A 23,040-nucleotide genomic window follows, 5' to 3' on the forward strand; every position below is an offset into this window, starting at 1 on the left:
ATATTTATACCTTCATGGCCCTTTGCCATTGTCCTTTATGGAAAATCATTAAAATTGTCAGGCTGCATAGACTGATACGGAGCCAGACTGCCTGGGTTTGAAGCCACTGGCTAACTGTGGGATCTTAAACAAGTTATTTCACCTCTCTGTGCCTCAGTTTCTACCTCTGGAAAACAAAGACAATAATATTACCTATCTCATAAGGTTGCTAAGAATATTAAACAACAAAAAATCTGCAAGGTACTTAGAATAGTGCCTGGTACATAGTAAGCATCACATAAGTATTTGTTAAATGACTTTAATATTTTCAGTACCATCTAATTTGTACTTACTTTGTGCCAAGCACTATTCTCACAACTGTTCCAAAGGGCAAGCAGCTTAAAATTATCTCTGGTTTACACCCAAGGAAACTGAGGCTCAAAAAGGAAAGTAACTCAATGGCAAAGTCAGAAGCTAAATACAGGTCTGTCTGGCTTCAAAGCCAATGCTCTGGGCCCTTTTGCCATCCTGACTCTCCAAACCAAGTTTTGGAGAACTATTCCCCAAGAAGTTTGTCTAAAACCTGCTTCCCCACCAAAGTCCTTTAGAAATCTGAGGCCAGTCTTGGAAGAACTTCAGGGAGCTGCAGTTGGCCCAGGGAGAGGCACAGCCATGGGGCCATCCAGCCTCCACCTGGTCTCTGGCAGGTGCGGCTCCAGGCCGGACTCCACTGCCTAGTAATCAGCATAAGTTTCCAGTGCCCATGTGTGAGCCAGCACTGTCATTGCAGCTGAAAAAATCTGCCCCCTTCGAGCCTCCTTGCTAGTTCCTCAGGAGAATGCCTCCCTGCGGAAGCACTCCTGTCTTCATTGCCAAGTGACTCAAAAAAAACCTTAGGCCCCCAGAGCCTGTTCCCCTCTGGCCAGTCCTGCTTTCCCAGGGGAGGAGTGCCACCGCTGATTCTGCGGAGAGGCTCAGGCAGGACAGAGGACAAGGTGAGCCCCCAATCTAATGCACAGCTGTGCCTGCAGATCAACAATAAGAATAGTAAATATAACAATGAACGTAGTGGTTATTACATATGGAAATGGGAACTAACATGAACTGAAGGAATTACTGTGTGCAGGGAGCTCTTCTGAGCAATTTACACACATCATCTCATATACTCCTCACAATAACCCTAAAATAACCTTTATTAATAACTCCATCATACAATGTGAAACTCAGACCCAGAAACAGGAAGTTATTTGCCCAAGATCCCACAGCTAGTGAGTGGCAGGGAAGGGGAGAGGGCTCGGGTTGTCTGACTGCAGAGTCTGTAAGTCTCTTTCCCCTGCTCCAGGATCCCCTGCTCCAGGAGACCTGGACTGAGGGACCCATGAGGCCATTTCTCCCTTAGCTCTGGGGATCCAACTTCTCAGTAACATGTTTTGTTTCCCTGCCCCACCCCTGCCTTGCCCCAAGTCTTCTTGGCTAAGTTGAAACTACCCAAGAATTCTTTGGAGTACATCTGACCAAAGCATGGAGTGTCCAATGCAAGTAATGTTTCAGAGACAATTTACATAAATGAGTGAGTCTGTTCCAAGGTGAGAGACTGCATCAAAGCTTCCCCCAGGGAACATTAGGCTGGCTTTGCAAGCTCAGCAATCAGGTAGGATCCTGCTGCTCTGTACCATCCCTGCATCTCTCCCTAAGTGATTCTGGCTATCACCCAAATGGGCCTCTTCAGGGCATCTACGCCTTGCTGTGGACCTGGGCTGAGAGGTGTGTCCCTAGGACAGCTTGCACCCTCTGCTTTCTCACACACAGCCTTGGGCTATGCTGTAGATGCCTCTGCTCTTCTTTAAACTGCTCCACACTGAGAGGTTTCTGCCCGGGACTTTCCTGGGGGTTCTGAGGCAGATTGCTACATGAGCAGCCATGACAACTGGCCTCCTCTCTGGTATGTATCCCACAATCCATGCCCTTGGTGGTAGCCACGTGCAACTGTCTATGATAGGCCAGAACATTCCTTCAAAATAAGGAGGAATCCACTAGAGCATGGGAACAAGTCCTCATGAATAGCTCCTCAGCAGATGGAACCGTGGTGGGGCTGAGGCTCAGCTCCCTCTTCTCCCCTGCAGCTGACACCCCAACTCCTTGCCCACTTTCCCGGGATGCCCCAAGATTGGGTGGTTTATAGTTAAAAGCAAGGACTTAGAAACCAAATAAAGTCAAGTTCTGATTCCAGCGAGGCCACGTGCTGGTTATGTGACCTCAAACAAGTTGCTTAGCCTCTCTGAACCTTGGTTTCTTCCCCTGTAAAAGGGGGATAATAATAACACCTACCTCACAGAGTTGCTATAATGGCTAAGTGATTTAATGCACACAAAGAAATTAGCACAGGGCTGGAACAGAGTTAGCATCCAAAAACTGGTAACTGTCTACTCCATGTTGGTTGGTAATTGCTCAAGGTACCAACCTCCTCATATAGGCTGGTGACTCACGAGTCTGTATTTCCATTACTCTCTGCCTCCTTGGCCTCCACATGTGGAGTGTACAGATACTTCAGTCTCAAAACATCCACAAAAGAATCCTCCTCTTCTCCCCAAATGAGTGTAACACATAAGACCTTTGCAACCTAGTCCACTCCCGTCCCTGACATATATAGCTTTAACTCTCACTCCATGGGACTAGTCACACTTTTCTAAAAAGAAAATGATATGTTTCATGCCTCTGCACCTTTGCATGGCTTTTTTCTCTGTCTAGAATACCCTTGCCTAGTTTCTTGGGCTAACTCACTCCTCTTGCTTTCCATTTGAGCATCATTTTCTCTGAAAGACTTCCCTGACACCCCCTCCCACTCCAAGCTGGGTCAGGTGACCTCTTATGAGCTTCCACAGGCCCTTGTCCTGCTCCCATCATTGCCAATATCACACTGAATCAGAATGACCTGTGTAGCAGATAAGCATCTCAGTCTACAATCTACATTGTGCATAAAAAATACCTTCCCTTTGTTGCTCAGTAAGTGACCTTAATTTCCATTCAAGCTCCCAAATCATAATCTCAGTCATTTCAGGTAATATTAGTTAACTTGAGATTTTCTCAGCCAATTTGGCCCCACCTGCAATCCCCACACCTTCCCCAGCTTTAGTCTGGGCTCTGAGGGTATAGGTAGGGTGAGGAGAGAGATGGATGGGGCATCTGCTCCTCAGTTGTCATCATTAACTCATGCTGGCATCTGCTGAGATATAGCCCACCCTCCTCTGATCCTCTGTTATCAATCTACAAAGGTCTTAGCTCTGCCCCATGATCTGTCTCTTCAAGTTCAGCACTATCTGGTTACTTCTGTGTCTCTTTGGGTGCACAGGAATCATTTCCCTGTTCTCCATGCAATGCTGAGTTCTAAGAAGCTGTCTCAAGGCCATCTGCCCTCGACACTCCACTGCCTCTATGTGTAAGGATAAAGAAAGGACAACTCAAGGAGTCTTGTCATCCTCCCAGGCTCCACCAAGAAAGTCAAGTGCAGATATCCTCCCTCTAGGTTGTCGCCTAAACCTACCTGTAGATACTGTCAATTTCCTAACTCATCCTCCCTAGAACTCATCCCTGAGAGCCATGGGATCCCTTCTAAGGAAATAGCACCAGTGTTCGTTTCTATTGCATTCCCTCCAAATCTTTTCCTTTAGCCCAGAAAATCTTTATCTTTTATGGAGTGGGGAAAAAAAAATCCCAAACTCTGGTTGGTCTTATATTATCTAGACCCTGAATCTCTTTAAAGCAAAGATTTTTGGAAACCCAAATTCCCAAGGTTTTGGAATCCCAAAATCTTTTCTTTCAAACTATTGTCCGTGCCTTGAATTTTCAAACATATTTTGAAACTCAAATGTAAGACTTGACTCATATCTTTCTGTGTTCTTCTGTAAAAATCCTTCCCTGAGGCAAAGAACGCCTCAAGGTCTAATTTGAATATGGAATGTGCCACATGACCAAAAAAAAGTAGTAACCAAGTACAGTAGTAAATACATCAAAATAGTATCTCACTACCTCCTAACTTGTCAGATTCTCCACCAGACTGAGCTCTTTGAAGTCCATTATTTCATTTCTTTTACTAATATTTACCATATTCTCAGTAAATTTTAGTTGAAAAACAAATAAATAAAATATTGATTTCTATTCATTGTGTTTGGAATTTCAAGAAATAAACAATATGTTGGATTATTAAATAGAGTGCAGATAAGCAATACAAAGGGAGCAAAGGTCTCCGTATTGGAATGGCAAAGCCAACAGAACAGATAATCTTGATTCTTCTGCATCACTTCTTTTTTTCCCAGCATTTACTAAGCAGTTACTATGAGCCAGACACTGCTAGATATTTTACAGACATTATCCCACTTAATTCTATCTTAGAAATGAGAATGCGGAATCTTTTAGGGAACAAGACTCCTAGTGCTTGAGGCTCAGTTTTTTCACTAGAAAATGGGAGGGCTCTCTTTCCCCAGAGAATAGCCACCAAGCTCAAAAGCCTTATCAGTCCGGGTATAGTCGATGGAGAAGATGGGAAGTTGTAGAAAATGAGCATCCTTCCTGGCATCTGTGGCTCTGACCTCATTAGACCTGCAAGTGAAAAACCAGGGAACATACTTATCATTTCATTTCATGTTCTGTACTATCAACTCTTGCACTGAGATAAATTCATGGACATTAATATGGGAAAACTGGCAATAATTTCAGAAGGGCTCTTGGAAACCTCATATTGCATTTGCCCTAAGGCTCATAACTTGACTTTCAATCAACATAGCTGAAATAGTGGCATAAAAATTTTATAGCCAAAAGAAAACGTGTGTGCCAGGAGGTAACTTCCTTTATGAGTTAATTATTTACTTTTAAAGTTTAAGGAAAATATTGCAACGTAAATCACAGATGCATTGTTCCTTAGATTCTGGCTGGAGAATGGAGATGACTATGGAGTCATTCATTCAGATTCATCCTAAAGCTATTGCTGTCCAGCTGTATTGCCAGATTAGAAACTACAGAGAGGGCAATTTGGTACAGGGGAATGACCGCTAGACTTAGACAAAAGACTTGAGCTCAAACCAGGACTCTCTCCTTCTCCACTTGCTAAGTCATTTATGGTCCAAATTCTCATCTCTCTCCTGGGGAGAAGAATATCAGCACTACCTATAGCACGTGGTTGCTGTGAGGACCAAATCAGCTGATACATGTGAAAGAGCTTTGTGCACTGTAAAACCTCATGCCCTTGTGAAAGGACAGAAGGTAACCTGGCTAATGGGCTCAGGCTTCCTGCCCCTCTTGTAGGAATAATGACAATAACGGCTAGCACTCCTACAGTGCTCACCACGCACAAGTACTGCTCTAAGCGATTACAAATATCAATTCATTTCATCCTCAAATAACCCAATGTGGTAGGTTCTACTATTATTCCCATTTATAGTTAAGGAAACGGAGTCAAGGAGAGGAGAAGTCACTTGCCTAAGATAATAAGCTGTAAAGCTGGGATTCTAACCAAGGCCATCTGGCTCCAGAATTTCTGACCTTAATGCCCTTGGTAGGGATGTCTTCCAGTCCTCCTCCCAGCTTCCCCTCAGACATCTTTATCCTTTGATCCTACTGCAAAGCCATATTTCTTTGGGCCATAAAATAGCTGAAAGAAGTACATCTCTCTAGAACAGAGTCTGCTTTGGGATCCGGTGCTCCTTCCCCCACTTAGTACTATACCTACGTATCTCCTAGGGATGTAACTTCTGCTTGCTGGTCCTCCCTCTGCTCCCTGAGGTCATGCAGAGCAAGGTGAATCCCTTCCACATGGAAGCAGTTAGAATACTGAAGATAATCCTCAAATACACTGTGAGTCTTTTTAAAAAACTAAACATCCAAACTCTTCAACTACTTATCCCATGGGACGGTCCTAGGACTTCTCCAAATGCTCACCGCCCAATTCTGTGTGCCTCTGATTTCGTCCCCTAGAAATAGGCTGTCTACGATTGGACATATAACCACAAGGGCAGTCTGTCCAGGACAGAGGCCAGGACTGCTATTTCCTTTAGCCAGGACTGTATACCACACACTAAAGCACGGCTAAAAATCATGCTTAATCTTCACACACTGCTATATCCATCTGAGCTCAGCTTCTCTCAAGCCTGGAGTTTGAAGGCCCTAAGATATGGAAGCTCTTTCTGGTAGAGAACAACTTTTCCAACCGGGGAAGGCTCAGCCAACTCCCATCACCCAGAACTTGATTATTTTTTTAGATTATTCCTCTCCCTACCTCCCAAAACCTCCTGGATTCTTCCTTTTCATTCTCCTTCCTTTAGGCCCCCTTTTTTCAGCTTCACTAATCATTTACTAATTCATTCATTCAACAAATATTTATGGAGATTCTACTAAATAACTAGTACTCCAGAAGCAGGGGTCAGAAAATATCAGAACTGTTTAGTAGTTCTGAAGATGTTAGAGATTCAACATATTTTTTTGAAGTCTTCTGGGAATTTGCATAGATCTGATTTATTCAGACTCTCTCTCTGCTTATACAAACATGATTCTACCTTACTTATAGCAGGTGTTCCATAAGTGCTTGCTGAATTTAATTAAAGGTCTATATATGTATGATGTACACATGTATGATGATCTATGACATGTCCAAATGTCGGTTGCAAGGAAGGAAACAGAGAAGCATATCCACTTTCCTTTGTGGATTCTAACATTTATGTTTCCATCTTGCAACTGCATTGAGAGAATAATGAATCAGGTAATTTTCAAAGAAATGTCCAAATAAAGAAAAGCATTTGTAGATTTTCTTAAGGACGTCCTTTATTCTGGCTTAGCTGTTGACTTTGGGGAGATGTTGGGTACCAAATGGTTTGTTTTAATAATAATTTCCTTAGATGAAGGGTTTTCTTTGATTTCCTTTCTGTTTACGACATTTCTCTGTGTAACAAATTGTTTAACTCTCAGCTAAGAATGAAGAATGGAGTTGTTGTTAAGTCAATCTATGCTCATAAAGAGTTATTAACAACTATAAGTCATTTTTTAGGCCTTGACTTTTAATAGACTTTTCCTCTCCCTTTATATATGTATCACATTTATTGCTACATCACACACCACTCCAAGACTCAGTGGCTTAAAACAATGGCCATTTTATTGCTCACAGTGTGGGTTAGCTGGGCTCAGTGTAGATGGCTTGTGTTTGCTCCACATGGAGTCAGCTGGGATGACTCAGCTAGCAACAGAGATCCAAGAAAGCCTCATCCATGCTTTTGGGAGCTTGATGCTGGCAGTGGCCGGTGGTTCCTCAGCTCTCCTCCAGGTAACCTCCCTCTCCAAGTGGCCTCTTTGGAGCAAGATGGCCTGGATTTCTTTACATTGTGGCTGCGTTTTGAGAGCAAAAGCAGAACCTACGTGGCCTCTTAAGGCCTGGGCTGCAAAGTTCCAAAACATCACTTCTACTACATTCTCTTAGTCAAAGCAAGTCACAGGTCAGTCCAAATTCCAGGGGTGGGAAAACAGACTCCACCTCTCAGTGGGTGAAACAGCAAAGTCACATTGCAAAGGGGTGTAGATACAAGAAGGCATAATTCACTGGATGCTATTTTAAGGACTCCACTATATACATGCTCTCCAAATGAATGGAATGATGTCACTCAGATGAAGTAAGAAGGACTTTCCCTGCCAAATCCTGGTGAGAGGTGACCTAAAGTATTTCACTGAGTCCAAGAATGCCCACCAGATTCAAAGCAGCCCACGAGGACTGATGTGACTGAAGAAGGTCATCCTTGAGGTACTGGTCCACCTTGAGTCCAGTGGACAGGGGTTGGCTGAAATGGAGACTACTGTTCAAAGCCCAGTGCATGGTCTTGGCAGCCCGACAGACCTGGGTTCAAATCCCAGTTTTGCCACTTGCCAGTCCTGGGCAAGTTCTCAACTTCTAAGAACCTTTCTTCTCAAGCAGGAAATTGATGTAATATTATTAGGGGCCTCACAAAGGCCTTCATGAGAATTAAATAAAGTGTTTCAGGTAAAGTGCTCAGCACAGGACCTGGTAAAGAGTGAGTGCTTAATAAATCACAGCTCCCATTTCATTTGGAATGGAAGCCTTTTCCTCTAATGAATATGCTCCTCCTATCTCCACGAGCCTGGTATTAGAAGGCAGGCTGGGCTTTCCTTGGCTGGGAAGCAACAGTGAGATTCAAAATATTGAATAATCTGTGTGGTCCTGGACTAGCCAGTTAGAACTTAAGCCAGTCTTAGGGCCCTGTTATGCTGAGCTTTAACCCTTCAGTCACCGGATTGGGGGAGGTCTAGGTCATCCCAGGGGACAGGCCAGGGCAAGCAGGGTGGCAGGGGAGCCCATGAAGGGCTTGGAGCAGTGGCTATTTACCAATAAATAAAGAAATATTTCAATGTTGTAACCCCAAATATGGCCATACAGGTGTGGACCAGCTTAAACAACAGCCATGTTTGGGACAAGAATTACCAAGGCCCCTCTTCTGTGGGTGACTTGATTAGTGCAGCCAGCCTGGAAGAAGGAAGCCAAAATCTCATCCCTTCCATCCAAAGGCGTGGGGTTTAAAAAGCAGCCATTGCCCAGCAATGATTCAAACCAGGGAACAAAAGTATAATCATGCAATTTTGTCAGAGTCCCATGCATCTGACGGCCTGGCAGCCAGCAACGGGAGATAAACAGCAGCCGAGAAACAAGTGAAGACGAGCATCAGAGGGAGCAGGTGAGGAGTGTCCGAAGGCTCTGATGTGGAGAGAGACTAGAAAAGCAGGAACACAAAATGTGCAGCTACAAGTACTGGAAGCCAAAGAGGTCGAGCTCTTTAAACTGAGTAGACAGAAGGAGAAGGGGAAATGTCCTTGTGAAATGTCCACACAACTGCTGCTAAGTCCAAAAGTCTGTGCTTAGTGCTGTGGGGGCCAAGACGTGAGACTGCTCCCACCTTTGAGGGGCTCATGTGCACAGTGACTGGAGAGCTCACTGCCCAGGCCTAAAGTGGGGGCATCCAGTGAGGCCAGTGACTGTGATGATGAGAAGGAGGAGGCTGGAGAGTAAACTGGGGAGAAAAGATGCAGGATGGAGGACTTGAACGTGCTCTCAGCAAGAATACGGTAAGTGTGTGAGGGAGCCTGCCCTGGCTAGGCCTTAAAGGCCTGGGCAACTGGGAGGGCTTTGCCAGGGATTCCCCAAGTGACTGGGGTAAAAGTCTCCTAAGCCTACCGAATAAGGCCCTGTTTCCCAAGTCTACAGTCAAGACCCTCCACAATTTGGTCCCAACTTACTTTAACAGCATCATCCCTGCAAAGTGGAATTGTATGGAATGAGAAAATGAATAGCATATACTTCATGGGGTAGTTACAAAGAGTAAGGAGGTTAATATGTGTGTCAATCACTTAACACAGAGCCTGGTCCATAGTCTATACTTGGTAAAAGTGATGATTGTTCCCACTACCACGTACAGTTGTGCACTGCACGAAGTCGTTCGGTCGCTCCAAGCCATGTATCCGTGAGGTGTGTCTGCCTGAGAGGGTGCCATTTTCTCATTTCCCAAAACTACTGCATATGCTATCAGAGCCCTGATTTCTCATAAGGTTTTGTGAGAATTAACTGAGATTATTATGATTATTACATGCTTAGCTCAGTGTTTGACAAGAATATGTCCAATAAATGTTCATTGTCTTTGCTTTATTGTTGTTGTTGTTAACAATGTTTGATCTCCAATCAAAAAAAAAAAATCCTTTCCTGTCAAACCAGTTTGCCCATTGCCTGATGAACATGGAGTGTACACTGCCCCTCCAAGTTTCTCATCAGCCTGTCTAGTTCACCCTCTGATGGTTAAAGCCTTCCCATACCCTAAACCCCTCTTCAGTTCCTGCATCCTCTGTAAATCCTTCCCTGACAACTCTTGCCTTCCTATTTTGAACCTCAAGAGCATTAATTGTCAGCATAATTCACTTGGCAATTAATCATTCTGTGCCTTGTCGTAGCTCCCTATAGTAGTTAAACTAATTATGCTGAACTGTCTTTCTATCTTCCTCGTTGCCTGTGTCCCCACCCCACCCCCAACTCTTGGATGTCCCTGCAGCACCTAGCCCAGTCAGTATCTGCCACCTAAGAGGAGCTAGGTGTCTCCATTTGGAGAATGACATGAGATATGGTAGTGACTTGAAGAGTTAAGAGCAAAATGCCTATGGAAGGTTCTGGGATGGTTATGAAGAAACCTGCCAAAAAGAGAATCAGCACATCAGTTGATCAAAATGTCCACTTCAGGGTGCCTGTGTGGACAGAGTCTAAGCAGGTATTGCTCATTTTCTAGGATCCTCCCAAATGAAACAAAGAGTCCCAAGGAGCCTCTGTGAATTCACCTGCAGTTCTGAGGAACCGTTTGTTAGCCAAGGGAACATAGGAGCCTTGGACCTTACTTAATGATCCTTTGAAACTGGGGAGAGATGAACTCTTTCTTCACACTTTGTGCCCCTCTCCCTCAGCTGGGACCCTATTCATTGAATAAGCATGTACTGAGCATCTGGCAGAATAGAGAAGAGGTTACAGGACCAAGATGAATGAGTTACGGACCCTGACCTGAAGGGGCTAAGGGTCTGTGGGGAGAATGTTTGCACATGAACAGCAGATTCTTGCTCAACCAGTACCAAGTGCCAGAACCCATGCACATCAGGTGCCAAATGTCCAGGAGGGCGCAGAGGAGTCAGACGGTTCATGTGGAACCTCACCCCATACATCCCTTTCACCAACAATCCCTTCCCCACCTCCAAGACTCATTCTAATCCCAACTCTTTCTGGAGCTTTTTCTGGATTCTCCAGTCACAGGAATCACTCCCCTACTAGGATCATTCAGCCCTTTTGGTCAATACCTGTAGCGTCCAAACTGTCTCACAAAACATTGTGCATTGATGCTGCCAAAATCTCACCAAGGTTTGCTTCTAGTGTCATAAGATCTGAAGTGAATGTGAGCCTGGGAATGCTACCATAATGTCCAATTTTAAAAATTTGTGTTCATCACAGCAGCCACATTGATCGACTGTATGAATGTATAAATGAACATTATAAACATAAAAGCAATCTGTATTAATAAAAAGCTTTTTTATCTGTTTTAAAATGTGTGAGATTTTGTTTGAAAATTGGTCCCACTGCTGAACACAAAACAAAAAGAAACACAAGTTTGAAAAAGATTGCTTCCTATCACACATCTGGTAATTAACCCCTAATGTCCTGAAGAATCACTGGCATTGTCGCCTTGTATTTTTAATATGTGATGACCACATATTAATTATTAATCGTGGGGGGTTATTTTAATGTTCTAGAAATTGTGTTCAGTGCCAGAAGCAGCAGGGAGCTGAAGCCAGGAGGCTCTGTCATTTTGAGAGAGGAGTTCCAGCTCTCCTTGCCTTTCTCCAGTTTGAGAAATTGGATCCGTTCACTTCAGAGGAGCGTGCACAGAAGATGGGAGAAGTGTTGACATCATTTCCTAAGCTTTTACAGATATGACTCCCATCTGCTCTGCTCCCCTAATCCATCCTAACATTGATAAAATCAGCAATCCCCAGGCGATCACTGATGTTTCCCCTCCCCTGGCTGAGCTAGTTCTTCTTCATCAAACTGGTGTTCAGACCTCCTTCTCCTAAGGAGCCTGAAGTTATGTTTGCCGGGTTTGCGGAGTCCCATTTGAGGATTGTTGGGGTTGTGGGCCATCCAGAGTTCTTTCAATGGTTGAGATCAGGCACCATGGGTTGCCATGATCTATTGTCAGGTAGGTTTCAAATCGTTTAACACCAGAAATAGTTTAAGTAAGAGTTAAAATACTAGAAGACAATTTAGCATAGACGATAAGCACATTCTGGAATCAGAATAATTTTTGTTCCCAGCTTCTCCACTGATTTGCTGGATGACCTTGGGAAAGTGACCTAGCCTCTTTGAGTTTCAGTTTCCTCATTTTTTAAAAAAGTAATATTAATACCTGTCTCTTAGGCATTTTGAGGATTAAATAGGACAATATATGTAAAGTGCTTAGAGAGTATCTGACACTAAACAAATGTTAGCTATTATTTTTAATTAGTGAGGTTTATAAATTATTTGCTTTTATAAAATTAAATTAACAAGGCCTCACTCTCACTGACTCACATTCTAAAATGCTTTCTTGAATGACAGAGAAAAGTTAGAGGTGCAGTTAGGCTGTAGGAAAATGCTCACAATCTCAGGAACACCAAACAGAGTGCCTTGCCCACAGAAACATCATTCACTGTGTGTTGGGGATGAGGGGGCGGATTCAGACATGCTCCTCTGGGAAATGCCAGAGGCATTTCTTTGGGAGTGGACTTCTCAAGGCTCAGAGGTGATTTTTCTTTCTTTTTAAAGGGTAAGGACTCAGAGATCATGTCTAGAGCCCAGAGATATCAAGATGCTCAGCAGTAAGAAGACACAAGCTTTGGAAGTCACAAAGTGTGTGACTACGGGCAAGTTACTTAAATTCTATCAGTATCATTTTTCTCTTTTGTAAAATAGGAGAAGTAAAACATATCTCTATGAATTGTCATAAGGATTATGTCAAAAATACATAAAGCACATAAGCTGGATTTTTTTTTCCCCACGTGCTGTTAAGCAAGATAACCTCTGAACATCAATTTCCTCATGAATATAATGAGGATGAAAATAATCTCTCAGGGTTGTTTTTTTTACACTTTTATTGAGTCATAATTGGCATACAATAAACTGCATCTATTTCAAGTGTACAATTTCATAAGTTTTGACATATGTATATACCCATGAAACCACCACCACAATCAAGATAATGAACATATATCCATCACCCTCAAATGTTGTCTCATACATCTTTGTAATCCTTCTCTCCTGCCCCTTCCCATTCCACCCCCACCTATGAATTCAGGCAACCAACCAGTGATTTGATTGCTATCATTCTACATCAAGTTGAATTTCCTAGAATTTTAGACAAATGGAATCATACAGTATGTACTCTATTTTTGTGTGACTTTTTTTCACTTAGCATAATTATTTTGAGTCATAACAGTGTGTATCCATAGTTCATTATTTTTATTGCTGAGTAATAGTCTATTGGAAGCATATCGCACAGTATGTTTACCCTTTTGCCTGTTGATAGACATTTGGGTTGTTTCTAGTTTAAGACTATTCCAAATAAAGCTGCATTGGACATCTGTATATAAGCCTTGTATGGACATATGCTTTCATTTCTCAGGCAAACTCTACTCCTAAGAACAGAATGGCTGGGTCATATGGTATAGGTAATGTTTAAATTTTGAAGAAACTAAAAAACTGTTTTCCAAAGTGCTTGTACCATTTTATGTTCCCAATAGCAGCGTATGAGAGTTCCAGTTCTCCACATTCTCACCAACATTTGACATCGTCAGTCTGTTTAATATTAGCCACTATAATCAGTGTGTACTAGTATCTCCTTGTGATCTTCATTTGCATTTCCCTAATGATTAATTACGTTAATCAGTTTTTCAAGTGCTTATGTGTCATCCATACACCTTCTTCATTGGAGTGTATGATCAAATCTTTTGTCCATGTTTTTATTGGGTTGTTTGGTTTTTTATCTTTAAGATTTCAGAGTTCTTTATATATCCTGGAGACAAGCCCTATATCACATATAGGTTTTGTAAATATATTTTCTCAGACTCTGGCTTGTCCTTTCATTCTCCTACAGTGCTTTTCAAAGAGCAGAAATTTAATTTTGATGTAGTCCAATTTATCAATTGTTTTTCTTTTATGGATCATGCTTTTCATGTCATATTTAAGACATGTTTGCTTAATCTAAGGTTACAAAGATTTTCTTCTATACTTTCTCTTGGAAGTTTTATAGATTTAGGTTTTACATTTAGGTCTATGACTCATTTTGAATTAATTTTTGCATATGGCGTTAAGGTAGGATGAAAGTCCTTTTGTTTGGTTTGTTTTGTTTTGCATATGGATGTCCAATTGTTCCAGAACTATTCGCTGAAAAGACTACTGTTTCTCCACTGAACTGCTTTTGCACTTTTGTCAAAAATCATTTCTCCATACACGTGTGGGTCTATTTTTGGATACTCTATTCTGTTCCATTTTTCTATTTTCTATCTTTGGAGTGATACCACACGTATTAATTACAGCAGCTTTATAATAAGTCTTGAAATCACTTGTGTTAGTTCACCAATTTTGTTCATCTTTTTCAAAGTTGTTTTGCCTATGTTAGGTTCTTTGAATTTCCATTAGAATTTTAGAATCAGTTTTTCAATATCTACCAAAAAAAAAATAATCGGGCCAGGATTCTTATTGGGATTGAATCTATGAAATAACTTGGGAGAACTGTCATTTAACAATATCTGATGACCAATAGTATTATCTTAACAATGCTGAGTTGTCAAACCCATGAATACAGTATGTCTCTTCACTTTCTTAAGTTTTCTTTAATTTCTCCTAGTGTACAGATCTTTCACCTCTTTTGTCAGACTTCTCCCTAAGTATTTTACACTTTTTGATGTTATTGTAAATAATATTTTTTATTTCAATTTCCAATTGTTTAATGCTAATATAGAAATATAATTGATCTTTGTATATTTATCTTGTATTTTCAACCTTGTTAAGCTCACTGGTTACTTGTAGTAGATGACACAATAATGTCATCTGTGAATAAAGACAGTTTTACTTCCTTTTTTCCAAAATGGATGCCTTTTATTTCTTTTTCTTGCCTGTTTGCACTGGCTGGAAAATCCAGTACAATGTTGAAAAGATACGATAAGAGCAGACATCCCTGTCTTGTTCCTGTTGTTAGGGGGAAAGCTTTCAGTCTTTCACCATCAAGCATTTGTCTTTCATAGGTTTTTTGCACATATCTTTTCAGTTGACAAACTTGTATTCTATTCCTACTTTGATGAAAGTTTTTATCAGAAATGGATTTTGGATTTTGTCAAATGCTTTTTCTCATATATTGATTTGATCAAATGGCTTTTCAGTTATAATTTGTTAATATGATGAATTCATTGACTGATTTTTGAACAGTAAGCCAACTTCGAATTCCTGGGATAAAGGCAACTTGATCCCTTTTTATATATTGTGGAATCCAATTTCCTAAAATTTTGTTTAAAATGCTCACATATATATTCATAAGGGATACTGGTCTGTAGTTTTCTTTTCTTGTAATGACTCTTTCTGGTTTTGCTAATAGGTTATTGCTAGCCTCACAGAACTAGTTGGGAAGTGTTCTCTTCAATTTTCTGAAAAAGTTTGTGTAAAATTAGCATAAATTTCTTCCTTAAATGTTTGGTAGAATTCACCAGAAAGCCATCTCAGCATTGCCTTTTCTTTATAGCAAAGTTTTTAACTAAAAATTCAATATCTTGGGAAGGGTTAGTCAAGTTTATCTGTTTCTTATTGAATGAATGGTGGTAATCTGACTCTTTCAAAGAATTTTTTCATTTCATCTAAGTTGTCAGATTTATAGACATAAAGTTGTTGATAATATTTCTATATTATCCCTTTAATATCTAGAGAATATGCAGTGATGTCATTTCTCTCATTCCTGATATTGGTATTACATGTCCTCTATTCTTTTCCCCTGATTAGCCTGGCTACGGGTTTAACTTTATCATCTTCTCAAATACATGCTTTTTATTTCATTTTGATTTTTCTCTATTTTTTTGTTTTCCCTTTCAGTGATTTCTGCTCTGAACTTTATTATTTCCTTTTTTTCTTGTACTTAGATTTAATTTGCTCCTCTTTTTCTGTTTTTTTGTTTTAAGGTGGTACTGCCATCATTGATTTGTGAGTTTATTTTTTCTAATGTAGGTGTTTAGTGTTATAAATAGCACTAAATAAGATACTATTTAGCAGCATTCCACAAATTCTCACACATTGTTTTTTCAATTTAATTCATTTCAAAATACTTTCTAACTTCTCTTTTGATTTCTTCCTTGATCCATGTGTTATTTAGAAGTATGTTATTTAGTTTCCAAACATTTGGGGATTTTCCAGAGACCTTTCTGTTATCAATTTCCAACTTAATTCTATTATGATCACAGATCATATTGTAATCCTTCTAAATTTATTGAGACTTATTTTATGGCCCAGTAGTCTATCTTGGTAAATGTTCCGTGTGTTCTTGAAAATAATGTGTATTCTACTGATGTTGAGAGAGCTATATAAATGCCAATCAAGTTAGGTTGGTTGATAGTATTGTTCAAGACTACTATGTCCTTGATGAATTTTTGCCTGCATGTTTGAGTGGGGGCATTAAAATCTCTGATTATAATTATGCTTTTGTTTAATCATCTTGCAGTTCTATCAGTTTTTGCTTCATGTAGTTTGAAGCTGTGTTATTAGGTGTATAAACATTTAGTATTGTTATGTCCTCTTGATGTATTGATCTATTTATCATTATGAAATTACCTGCTTTATCCCTGGTAATATTCTTTGCTCTGAAATATATTTTGTCTGATATTAATATTGCTACCCCACCTTCCTTGTGACTACTATTTCCAAGATACATGTTTCCCCATTCTTTTACTTTTAACCTACTTGTGTCTTTACATTTCTTGTAAGCAGTATATTATTGGGTCTTACTTTTATATCCAGTCTCACAACCTCTGCTTTTTAATTGGAGTAGTTATATTTAATGTGATAATTAAAATATTAGGTTTAAGTTTTTCATCTAGCTATTTGTTTTCTATTTGTTCCCTTTGTTCTCTGGTCCCTTTTTTTTCTTTTCTGCATTTTTTTGGGTTGAGTATTTTTTATGATTTCATTTTATTTCCTTTGTTGGCTTATTAGCTGTTACTCTTGTTTTGCTGTTTTAGTGGTTTCTTTAGGGTTTATAGTATATATCCTTAACTTATCACAGTTTATCTTCCTTCAAGTGACATTATACCACTTCACACAGAGTATAAAACCTAACAATAGCATACTTCCATTTCTCACCTCTAGGGTTTTATGCTATTACAGTCATATATTTGCATATATATGTATGTACAGTCGTGTCACTTAATGATGGGGATACATTCTGAGAAACATGTCATTAGGTGATTTCATCATTGCAAACATCATGGAGTGTACTTACACAAACCTAGATGGTATAGCCTACCACGCACCTACTCTAGATGGTACTAATCTTATGGGACCACTGTCGTACATGTGGTCACTGTTGTACATGTGGTCCAGCATTGACTGAAACGTCATTATGTGGCACATGACTGTATTATAAATTCCCCAATACATTATTGTTATTTTTGCTTACACAGTCAATTATCTTTTTTTTTTTTTAAAGATTTTATTTATTTTATTTTTTGCCCCCAAAGCCCCAGTAGATAGTTGTATGTCATAGCTGCACACCCTTCTAGTTGCTGTATGTGGGACTCGGCCCCAGGATGGACAGAGAAGTGGTGCCTCAATGCGCACCCGGGATCCGAACCCGGGCTGCCAGCATCGCAGCGCGCGCACTTAACCACCAAGCCACAGGGCCGGCCCTCAATTATCTTTTAAAGAGATTTAAACAATAAAAAAATCTTATATATTTACCTATGTAATTACTTTTTGTTGTGTGCTTTCTTCCTGGTTATAGATTCAGATTTCCATCTGGTATCATTTCCTTCTGTCTGAAGGACTTCCTTTAACATTTCTTGTAATGTAGATCTGCTGGTGATGAATTCTTTCAGCTTCTGTATGCCAGAAAATGTCTTTATTTTGCCTTCATTTTTGAAAGATATTTTTACAGGGTATAGAATTCTAGGTTGACAGGTTTTTTCTTTCAGTACTTTAACAATGCTATTCCACTCTCTTCTCACTTGCGTTGTTACTGATGAGAAATTTTCTGGCATCTTTATCTCTATTTCTCTGTAGACAATGTCTCATTTTCCACTGACTGCTTTTAAGTTTTTCTTTTTATTACTGATTTTGAGAAAATTGATTATGTGCCTTGCTGTAATTTTATTTATATTTCTTGTGCTTACAGTTCATTTAGATTTTTGGATTTGTGATTACCAGATGAGGAATATCTAATTTGGAGTTTAAAATGAAATACAGTTTACATGACCCAGAATGTATTAAAGATAAGGCAATTTATAATTCGCCAACAGCCAATCTGAAAAGTTTTCCTTTATAGCCCTCTTAGATCAAAGGCTAGAATCAGGGATGGTACCAGGCAAATAGAGTTTGGGGAGAGAGTGTCTAAAATCTTTGTTTTTTTTATCATTCAAGTACCATAAGACTTTCTATTAATGGGAGATACTTTGGGCAGATTCTTGTGTTCCACAAAAAAAAGAGGTTGGAGGGCCGGCCCCGTGACTTAGGGGTTAAGTGTGCGTGCTCCGCTGCTGGCAGCCCAGGTTCGGATCCCGGGTGCACACCAATGCACCACTTCTCCAGGCCATGCTGAGGCCGCGTCCCACATACAGCAACTAGAAGGATGTGCAACTATGACATACAACTATCTACTGGGGCTTTGGGGAAAATAAATAAATAAATAAATAAAAATTAAAAAAAATAAAAGAGGTTAGGGAAAAAAATAGAGAGTGGTCATAGGGAAATGAGGGAGTTTTGGCAATTTGGTACACCAAATGGAACTCATCCTATCAAAGATGTCTCAAAAATCCTTCCCCAGACTGGCTAAATTTACATAACTCTCAGGTAGATATCGTCTGTGGTCTGGCCTTTTCTACGAGTTTTAGAGTTTATTAAAAAATCTTAATTCAAAAAGGAGAAAAAGAAGAAGAAGGAAGAGGAGGAGGAGGAAGAGGGGGAAGGGGAGGGAAAGGAAGGGAAGAGAAAATGTTCAAGCTTATCACTGTATTCTAAACTCTTGGTGTCATACATATAATTTAAGAGTACCTCTGCTGTCATTCCCAGTCTCCTTTCACGAGTCTACAATCAGCCCTTTAGAAAAGCTGAAAATGATTATTCAGATGCACCATGATAGCGATATAATAAAGGTTTTTTAAAATGCCTTTATCACGGTAAGTCATCATACAGACTAGTGTGGAAATAACAGAGCTAGGTATCAAAGAGAGAGGAAATAATTATGTTTCCAAATTGTAGACTTTCTACGTCTTTTCTGAGTAAGAGGAACAAACATAAATAAAAGAAAACTCAAAAGATTTCATGAAAAACATATTCCTGTCTCCTAGAAGAGACAACAGCTGAGCTTGGGCAAAGCAATATGATTTTGGCAAAGCATTGAATCTTGGAACAGGCAGAATCAATATAGATGGGAGGCAGTGGCTTCTTGTGATATTGTTCATGCAGAGAGGCCTCCTCCTGCTATAAACTCATAGAAAAGGTTGATAAAACATTCTTCACAAAATGTGAAATTCAGTTTAATGTGAAAGAAAGAAAATAAACTCTCCAAGGGTCAGAAATGAATAGGCAAAGTGGTAAGGGGAAGCTACTGTCATGGTGGATCAAGGGAGTGTGGGACCAGATAGAGACTCCAGGGGTTAGGAGTTGCGGTCTTAAGACCCACTAAGACACAGCCCCATTTTATAAGGATACAGTATCCCATGGGACATAGCCATCATGGGGATGTAGAGTCCCCGCTGTCCAGTATTCCACTGTATGATTACACCAAAATTTATTTTTTCATTCTCCAATTGATAGACATTTGGGTTATTTCTGGTCTTTATGAATACAGACTTTGTGGCTATGAACTGTCTTACACAAGTCTCCTGGTGCACAAAAACAAGCATTTCTTTAGGGTATGTGCCTAGGAGTGGATAGGGTATTGCTGGGTCATAAGATATTATAAGCTGTTTGGAATATTTTCAGATGTTTTAATTTTTACTAACTGATGGGTATAAAATGGTATTTCATTGTAGTTTTTAATTTGCAATTGTTTGATTCCTAATGAGGTTGATCATCATTTCATGTGCTTATTGGCCACCTCAGGTTCCTCCTCTGTGATGGAACAGTTTATCTTTTGTCCATTTTTCTACTGAGTTCTTGAGAAGAACTCAAGTTCTTTATTTATTTATAGTTATTTATATATTCTAAATACTAATTCTTTGTCAAGTACATGTGTTGCAAATATCCTCTCTCATTTTCTGAGTGTTTTTAACTTTGTTTATGGCAGTTTTTGATGAACAAAAATTTTTAATTTTACTGTAGTCAAATATAACAATCTTATCTTTCATTTGTAGTTTAGAATTTTTGTGACCATTTTAAGAAATCATTTCCTACCCCAAAGTCATAATATATTCTCCAATATTGTCTCCTAAAGTTATTTGGTTTGAACTTTCATCTTAATTTTTTTGTCATATTTTCAGAAGAAACCAATTATATATTTTTAATATGAAAATGATCCCAGTACTGAAAATATTTACCATTTACTGAAAAGCCCATCCTTTCCCCCACTGATTTGCAATTATAATTTTGTCTGAAATCAAGCTTCCATGTATGTGACGTCTATTTCTGGATTTTCTATTCAGATTCATTAGCCTATTTGCCTATCTGTATACTAATACCTCACTGAATTACTTTTACGGCTTTAAATAAATCTTGATATCTGCTAGGCCAGTCCCCTCCACCATATTATTTTTCCTTTGGGAAGTTTTGGCTATCATTGCCCTTTTGCTGTTTTGTATAAATTTTAGAATTAACTTAATTCCCAAAACCAAACAAAATACCCCACCACACATACACACACACATCTATTTTTATATTATTTTTTAAAGTTTAGTAAAGAAAGATAAAGCAAGAAAATATTAAGAGAAACATGATAAGATAATAGTAACATAAAATTATACTAAGGCAAAATGAATCTTTAGGGATAAAATAGGTCTTACTTAACAATAAAAGGAAAAACTCACTAGGAAGATATAACAAACCTGATCTAGTACAAATGCAACCACACAGTCTCAAAACGTAAGAAAAATAAGTAGACTTGAGAGGAGAAATTGATCAGTCACCATGGGATATTTTAACACACCTCTCTCAGAAACTGATAGATGAAGCAGACAAAAAAAAAATAAGGCAATAGGGGCCGGCCTGGTGGCACAGCAGTTAAGTGCGCGCACTCCACTTCGGTGGCCCAGGGTTCACAGGTTCGGATCCCGGGTGCGCACCAATGCACCACTTGTCAAGCCATGCTGTGGTGGAGTCCCATGTAAAGTAGAGGAAGATGGGCATGGATGTTAGACTAGGGTCAATCTTCCTCAGAAAAAAAAGAGGAGGATTGGCATCGGATGTTAGCTCATCTTCCTTACCCAAAAAATAAATTAAAATAAGGTAATAAAAAAATATGAAAAACAAAATAAAAAATACTGATCCAGCAGACATATCCTACAATGAAGTAAACACATTCTTTTCAAGCACACATGGATAATTCAGAAAAATTGACCATGTTCTGGACCAAAAAAGAAGTTTCCACCAAGCAATCAATACCAAACATTGAATTCTCTGACTACAAGGCAAGAACATTAGAAATCAATAGCAAAACGACATCTTTTCAAAGTCCATACATACAGTTCTCACAAGGTTTTTCAAAGCTTGCCAAGCTCTTGGAAAGAGACCGACTGAATGGCCTCTCCTGTAAGAGTAAAGAAAAAAGACTTAACAGTGTAGGCTATGGAGTCAGGCAGACCCCGATAGGATTCTAGCTCATTACTTACCAGCCTTGTGACCTTAGGCAAGTGACACAGCCTTTCTGTGCCACTGGCTCCTCACAGTTAGAATGGAAAGTGCTTTTCTCATAGGGCTGTATGAGGGTTAAATGAGATAATACACAGCACTTGGCATAAACTAAGACCACATAGAAGTATCTAATATTTGGTTTTTTTAAGTTTTATTTAATTTTGTTTAGTTGTTATTATTGTTGGTACTACGATTATACTAACATTTGCTTCTCAACATCACAAAGCAAATTTCTCTTAAGTTTTCTATCCTGGCACAAGGCACCCTTTCTCAAATCTGAATCACTGATTCAGTTTCAAACACAGCATTACCGTAGAAGAGGCCAAGCAAAGTAACTGTTTCTAGTTTCTCACACTTGGTTTCTCTGGGTGTTCATGGCTCCCAAGGAAACTCCTTTTCCAAGTTCCCTATTTAAAACATCCAAAGAGGTCATTCAAATTCGACTACCTTTTACCAAATGTATGGATTAATGATTTTTTCCCCTCTATTGTCCTTATCATTTCTTCTTTGAAATCCTTTGAAGTCCTTTATGGATGAGAGTGGAGCTGTGGATACTGGACCTGCTGATGAACTAGCAGCAAAGCGACTTGGGTTAGAAATCCTGCCATGTGGCATTTAGTCTCCTTGTGACTCTAAAGAAGTCTGTCTAACTTTTTGCCAGTGAAATGGTGAGCATTCTGGAAAGCAAATGGAACTTAAGATGACATTTTTATGCACTGGTTGAAGTTGTCAGCTCCTCCTCTCCCCCTCTGGCCCCCACAGCACCCCCCCTCTCCGAGTGCATTTGTGCTGCCTTCATATCGTGTCATAAAAATGGAAAGGGAGAGAAAGAAAGAGGTTCTTTCTTGGAGCAAAGTTTAAGAAGATGTGAGAAGTGTTGCATAAAATCAAATCAGTAGGAGTCATGAAGCAGGGAGAGGGTCCGGGGAACTTGAAAGGTGGGCATAGATCCTTGGATCTGCCACAGGACTTTTCCAGGCAACTCTGACAATAATGCCAAAGAGACATGGTTGATGATGGGTACAAAAGCCCCAAAACAGATGCTACATGAGAGAACAGTTAAAACATAATGTACATATTCATGGAATAAAATACACTTTTCCTGATAAAAATCATATCTTCAAAGATTTGGTGATACGAGAGAAAGCTTGAGATGAAATGATAAATAAATAATTATGAATGCACTGGAGTGTGATCATTATTTTCTTCTCTACTTTGTTCTGTATCTGTCTCATTTTGTACCATAAACATGTGTTACTTCTACCGTCATAGGCTGAAGCCAACCTATAGAGGGTCGTGAATGCCGAGGTTAAACATTGGCATTGCCTACAGTACAGTCTCCCCCATAGAGCAATGAACTCATTGCAGAGGAAGATTGTGCTTAATTTATCTTCTTATCCCAAGTGCCTAGAACA

This window comes from Ceratotherium simum, chromosome 4 (genome assembly GCF_057802395.1).
Source record: "Ceratotherium simum simum isolate JZ-2026a chromosome 4, ASM5780239v1, whole genome shotgun sequence".
Classification (NCBI taxonomy): Eukaryota; Metazoa; Chordata; class Mammalia; order Perissodactyla; family Rhinocerotidae; genus Ceratotherium; species Ceratotherium simum.